At 41.3% G+C, this 6,908-nt stretch overlaps 1 protein-coding gene across 2 annotated transcripts in view; it reads left to right on the forward strand.

The window, feature by feature from the left end:
• The window catches only part of cbfb (core-binding factor subunit beta), a 36,923-nt gene extending 30,259 nt beyond the window's left edge, over window positions 1-6,664 (forward strand). Inside the window, exon 7 of one of the 2 annotated variants that reach the window (XM_080003009.1) lies at window positions 6,574-6,664. The gene's annotated coding sequence lies outside the window, so the exon portion shown is untranslated. The remainder of the gene's footprint in view (window positions 1-6,573) is intronic. The other variant, XM_080003008.1, reaches the window with a different exon arrangement.
• The last annotated feature ends 244 nt before the right edge of the window (window positions 6,665-6,908 follow it).

The following is a 6,908-nucleotide window of genomic DNA, read 5'->3' on the forward strand; positions in this document are numbered from 1 at the left end:
CCATTTCCTCTGTCCAGTTCGACCTGGAGACCCACATCCATTAATCTAAATATAAACCTGCCTCTGGCTAGGTTTATATTTAAGCCTTCACTTAGACCTAGATAAGCTCTGATCTTCCTTCTGGAAATCAGATTTTTTAAGCCAAGACTAGGGCTAAGTCTGAGACTGTTTTAAACGTTGACTGAGAAAGGCCATTTCAGTCAGTCCAGATTTGAAATGTCATTTAGTCTCAGATTAGGCCTAATCTGCCTCCATGTGACGGCCCATGAGTGTCTTGATAATCTGAAAAGGCCTTAATGCTGTGTTCAACCTTTCAAATATTCACTCATTCAGTGATGGTGTTGGTTTGAGTTGACGTAATCCCAATTTATCTCGTTTTTAAAAGTTATTCTAGATGACTCATCAAACCACCTATACCTGTATTTTTGTTTGTGAGTAGCAAAATAGGGTGTGGGTTTTAGGTTTTGCGGCCTTATCTTAAATAAGACAGACAGAAAAACCAGACAGAAAGCGCTGACTAGTCCTTTATCACCTCGGTGTAGGACTTCCTAATCCGGAACTAACTCATCTTAAATCAAAGCGACGTCTCAGAAATGCATTTTATGAATTCTGGATTCATTGAAGTAGGATTATCTTCATCCTGATTTTAGATTAAACCCCGTCTGGTCTCCTGGTGATGCCGGTGTGTATTCAGACGTGTTGGTAAACCGTACATGCAGACTCACGTCGCACATCTGTCAAGCTCTGCCACAAGCTGGCAGCACCTGGCAGCGCGGGTTAAGAAAGAGAGGGAGACAGGAGGAAAGGAAGAATGAAAGGACATCCATTAAAATGGAGCCGGCGCTCCCTCATCTAGGCAGCCTCCAGTTTCTCCCCCCGGGGTGAAAACAGAGGAGAAGGGAAGCGTTTCGACGCGTCTCGAGTCATTTGCGAGGTCCGATTTTTTATTATTTTTTTTCTCGCAAATTTCAAAGGAGAAACTTCAAAATCACTCCGTCCAATTCAAATCCAATCGAAGGTGGCCATTATCCATCTCTCCCCAAACCCACCCTCTCAGTCTTTTTTGTTTTGGATGGAAGGCCTGTGGATGCCACGGGTGTGTCTCCAAATGCAGGGTCTGCCGCAGCATTTCTGTGGTTTGAGCCTGTTACTCCACCTCCCTCGCGCCTCTCATATTTCTTTCTCTCTCTCTCTCTCTCTCTCTCTCTCTCTCTCTCTCTCTCTCCCCCCCCCCTCTCTCTGTATCTCTGCTGTTCTACCTTTTCCTGCCTTTAATCCCGACTAGCTTTGTAACCTCTCTCTCTCTCTCGCTCTCTCATACTTTGAATAAAATATTATTTTCCAATCCTCAGATGCATTTCCATCAGAAAATGCTGCAACTGGGCAGGAAAGAGGGGGGTGGGGGTAGAATGAAGGGGGGAACAGAATCAAAAGAAGAAGAAGGTATTCATAATGTATGGCTGCGGTGGAGAAGAGTGGGTGGAAGGGGGTAACACAGCAACAACTCAAAAGAAAGGAGAACACAGATGAGGAAGAGCCACGAGAGAAACAGGAAATGAACGTGAGAGCGAGCGAGGGGGTAGAGAGAGAGAGAGAGAGAGAGAGAGAGAGAGGGAGCGTGAGACAGAGCACATGAGTATCAGGGACCAGTGGTGGAAGAAGTACACAACATGACTGTAGTGAAAGCATTGAAGTACTTGCTCTTAAATGAACTTAAAATTAATAAGAATAAAAGTACTTCATATCCGTCATATCCAGTGCGCTGATATAACAGAGCTTTTAGATAGATAGATAGATAGATAGATAGATAGATAGATAGATAGATAGATAGATAGATAGATAGATAGATAGATAGATAGATAGATAGATACATAGATAGATACATAGATAGATAGACAGGTAGTGGGAATATACAGTAAACCTAACAATTAACAGTAACTAACAACATGGCAATAAACCTAATGACAAACGATAACTATAAACCCACAACGTAACAAGAAAAAATGAAAGCTGAACACTGAACTAGAAATGGATCCATTTTCGATGTACAATAAAACTAAGGGATTAAAAATAAACCAAAACAATTAACAATATACATTTTACCTAAAAAATAAACATTAAATATAAATCTATAAATTGACCAAACTAACTATAAAATAAACCTAAATTGTGAACAGGGAACAAGAAAAAATTGACAAGTAAACAACGAACCATACTTCATAAAGTGCTACTGCACCTTCCTTCACGAGTGTTCAAGCAGATGACAATTTACAATAAAATAGTGCAGGTGGTGTCAGCCATTTACAAATATAAATATAAACACTGATTTAAAAAAAGAATAAATAAAGTAACATGACGTGATGTTTGCTTAGAAATGTAGTGGAGTAAAAGTTAAACAACAACAATAAATGACTTTGTTCTTTCCCTCAGTACAATGTGATATATTCGGCAGGACGGTGCGTTTATACCTAGATTCAAGATTCAAGATTCAAGAGGTTTATTCGTCACATACATATACATACTTTCATACATATATGCAGTGAAATGTAATAGAGTGAACTTGAGTGAATGTGACGAACCACAATAATAAAACGTGACAAATATCTAAGATTGGAGGACACAAGGGAGTCTTATATTTAAAAATACATAAAAAAACAATAACAATCATTTATCCTACGCATAGTATTGCATTCAGTATACTCAGTATGTTATTTATCTGGCTATTTTATGTTTTGTATTTCCTCATATTTTTTCATTTTTTCGTCACGATATTATTATTTTTATTCTTCATTTTTCAGACTGTTATAAGCTTTTTTGAAACCTCGCCAGAACATAATTCCTGGTAAATGTAAATGTGCCTGGCGGAATAAACACCTTCCGATTCTGATCCTGACAAGAAGACAGGACCCACTGTATCGCTACCACCATACAGGAAATGGGGGACACAGTGGGATGGAAGGCATGAAAGTTGAACAAATCATTTTGGTCGTTGTTGTTTTACTGTTTTTTCCCGTTTTTGGGAGATGAACGTCTTTTCTATTTTTTTGACTAAAAGCAGAGATTAGTTGGGGTTGGTACCTGTCACAATGATCGATAGAGGAGTAATTTATGGAAAATAAATGTTGTAACCCCACTGCACGCACACACACACACACACACACACACACACACACACACACACACACACACAGGCCCACTCAAGGTACAAGGCCTAGGCAGAAGATTTGCTGGTGAACGATGAGCCGGCACTGAAAGCATTAATATATCATTAGTATTGATTGCAATCAGACCCCCTGCATAGCCATGTACACACACACACACACACACACACACACACACACACACACACACACACACACACACACACAACACTCACTCTCTCTCCAGCTCCCATAGTATTGAGTTGTGGTTAAACAGCACGTGGAGGCTCCAGCAGGCCACCGTCTGTGGATCGATAGAGAAAACTACCGACTACCACTCCTTTCCAGAAAGACAACAAAAAGCAAAGGACCCTCACAGGGAAGGCAACGTACAAACGTGGCTTAATCTTAGATAAATTACTAGACGAGGAAGTCCGGGACGAAGGTAATGAAGGAGTATTCAGCGCTTTTTCTCTGGTCTTGGTCTTAATCCAGATAATCCATCGTCTCTGTTGTCAAGGTCGACCTGAGGCTACATCCATGAATCCAAAGATAATCTTGCCTGAGACTATTTTAAACCATGACTGAGAAAGGCCATTTGAGTTAGTCCAGCCTAAGATTAGGCCTCATCTGTTTCCACGAAATTGCCCCTTTATCTCAGAATATCTGGGATCTCCCAGTCTATTCACTCTTTCGATCGAGTTTTGGATCTGGACTTTCGATTTTTGATTCGCCTGTGAAACAGAATCTCCCACAGCTCTGCTTTGAGAGATGCATTGAAAATTCACACATCGTCAGATTAATATTCTAAAGGGGCGCTTTCACGGACACAGATAAGGCCTGTGAGACTAAATCACACTTTTAATGTGGACTGAACTGAAAGGGCCTTTCTCAGTCATGGTTTGAAATAGTCTCAGACTCTCAGACCCGAGTCTTGGATTGAAATTTACAAGACTTATTTCCCTCATTTTTTAGGTAAGTTGTGTCGTGACAACACCGATCTATCTATCTCCCTTTCCCTCTTCCATGGGTGTGAAACACTCTTTCTCAAGACAAGAACAAACCAAACCCAGTCACCCTGATGATGATTAAAAAAAAAAAAAAAAAAAAAAAAGGTAGTTCCTGTTCCTTTTAAAACCACTCACAAGACGCCCAAAAACCTCTTATACGTGATGTCTTGTGAAGTCACTTCCTGGTAACTAAAACTGACTTGTGATGGTCTGTACCTTTGTTTACTCTGTTTTCAACTCAGTCTGTCATTCATTGTCATTAGATATCGGCGTTGAGAAGCTTCAGAAAAAAGCCTGAAAAACCGATTCTAATTTAGAGAATCTCTCATTTTTACGTATTGCATTGGAAACCTCTCGTGGCGATCACCTCCGTCCGGGTCAAACTGATCGCTATAAGCGGGTGATTAGTATAACCATGTGCAGATGACCTTCAAATGGTATCAATGGCTCAGCGGAGTCTGACACGGGGTGCTTTTTTTTCGTTAAGTTCAATTAGGAAACGGAGAAAAATAAATACATCTAAAATAAAAACTCTGTTTTTATTTACTTGATTTATTGTGAGAAACGGGAAACCGGGATGGGCAGCAGAGCGGAGATCGCTCCGACTACATAACGCATTTACGCCACTGCCCTACACCTGCCTGTTTTTAAGAATGATCAGTCTTAAATTAATTTTAATCTGAAAATAATTGTCGGACAGGATTTAAAGTGTTTAATGAAAATGTAAAATTGTATGGAAATCCTTGGGGAGGGGCTGGGGCTGCGCCGGCGCTATGCAAAACCCTGACAGGGCTACAGCACCAGCAAGCCCGGGCGTAGTGCCCCCACTGCAGACATGTTACTGCGAGGCAAAGTATCATGGGAGAATAGTAAGAAATATGGAATTACCGTTGTTTTACATTTTACTACGCACTAAGCAAATTATTTAAACAGCATTTGTATAGGAATGATTCTGTCCCAAGCTTTTTGATGCATATAAGGGTTTGTTCACTGTAACGTGATCATTGTAAGCGGTTTACACCGTATAGAAATATGGGTCACAAATATATCAGTAAATCAGTGGTGTTCAAAGTGTGGGGTGCGCCCCCCCACTCCTAGTGGGGCGGGGAGGAATTTCAAGGGGGGGTCGCGAGAAAATGAAAGATAAAAAAGAAAAAAAAGCAGGCCATTAATATATATTTTAAGGTTTAAAAAAAATCTCCGGGATGATTGGACTCAAGTTGCTTGGGGCTGATTCTACCATGCATTCCACGCCGACTCCTAATAACATAATTATAACCGAGCCACACGTGACGCGTGATTGAAGTTGTTTCGATACTGGTAGCCAAATTCCCTCACACACAGGTCTTCAAACGGCAGACACATATCACAGGCAGTCTGGCTCAGATGAGTTAAAATGGTAGCATGACGTGTAGTGCGTGTGTGTGTGTGTGTGTGTGTGTGTGTGTGTGTGTGTGTGTGTGTGTGTGTGTGTGTGTGTGTGTGTGTGTGTGTGTGTGTGTGTGTGTGTGTGTGTGTGTGTGTGTGTGTGTGTGTGTGTGCATGTGTGTGTGTGTGTGTGGACTACAGTGCTATTAGGGTGACTCAGGGCGATGTCATCAACACGCCACTCGAACCAAGCAACCCATTCACTATCTCTCCCCCATGTCTCACCTCTCCCTCCTTCCTTCCATCCTTTCCCACACCTCCAACTTTCCTACACCTCCTTCCAACTTTTTTGTCCATCCTTTCTTTTTCCCTTTTCTCCCTTTCTTCACCTCTTTTTTTCCTCCCCCTCTATGGCTATCTATGTTTGGACAGACTCACATCATCAAGTCATAAAATATTTTAAGTCCAGTCATGTGGATGACTTTTTTTTGTGTGTGTGTGTGTGTCTGCGTCAGTGTGTGTGTTTGTGTGTGTGTGTGTGTGTGTGTGTGTGTCTGTATGTCTGTCAAATCCGGCTCCTGCCTTTACTCAAATATCAACATGAATTATGTTTATGAACCATGGCAGTTAATACCACAAAGCTCTATGCCGCCCTCTAGAGGAATTATGTGGAAGTGCAACCTTGGTGGCAATTAGCAAAAAATGAATTGAGGCTCTGCAGCTGTATGTTATTTCATACATATTATATGATTGGGTTTTAAATGCTCTATTATATGATTGGTGACTTCAGGCTTTCTTTCTTTGTGACGCAGTTAATGCAGGTGTGTGTTCAAGTGTTCATGTCGCGTACTTGTCGTTCTTGTCACAAATAGAGCATGACGTGATCGTGGTGTCATTTTTTGTTATTTGTGGTAGGACAGTGTTTTTGGACAAGTATATCCTGTATACTGACTTTATTCCCTTTTCTCCCCCCCTTGTCCCTCTCTGGCCCCCTCTCCCTATGTTTTCATAACCCTCTCTTATTTCTTATTATTGCTCCTCCTCTCGTCCCTCAGTCCAGACGACAGCAGGACTCCAGCCCGGGCTCAAACATGGCCAATGCCGACGTGGACTACAAGATGCGCTGAGGAAGAGGAGAGGGAGGAGCAAGAAGAAGAGGGGGACAGGGGATTCATTCATTTTCAGGACAAGAAAAAAAAAAGTCAACAGTATAGCATTTGTTTATCTCCTGTTATGAGACATGGTAGACCTGGGCAAAAATAAAACAGTTTATAAAGGTCAACAATAGAATGGAAGACTAGTGGAACCAAAAATATTTTTTGTAGGGATCCATGAACAGTATTATTGTCTGGTTTGAAATCATCACTAATAATGCGAGCGTGATGCAGCT

The sequence above is a fragment of the Zeus faber genome, assembly GCF_960531495.2.
Source record: "Zeus faber genome assembly, chromosome: 6".
Classification (NCBI taxonomy): Eukaryota; Metazoa; Chordata; class Actinopteri; order Zeiformes; family Zeidae; genus Zeus; species Zeus faber.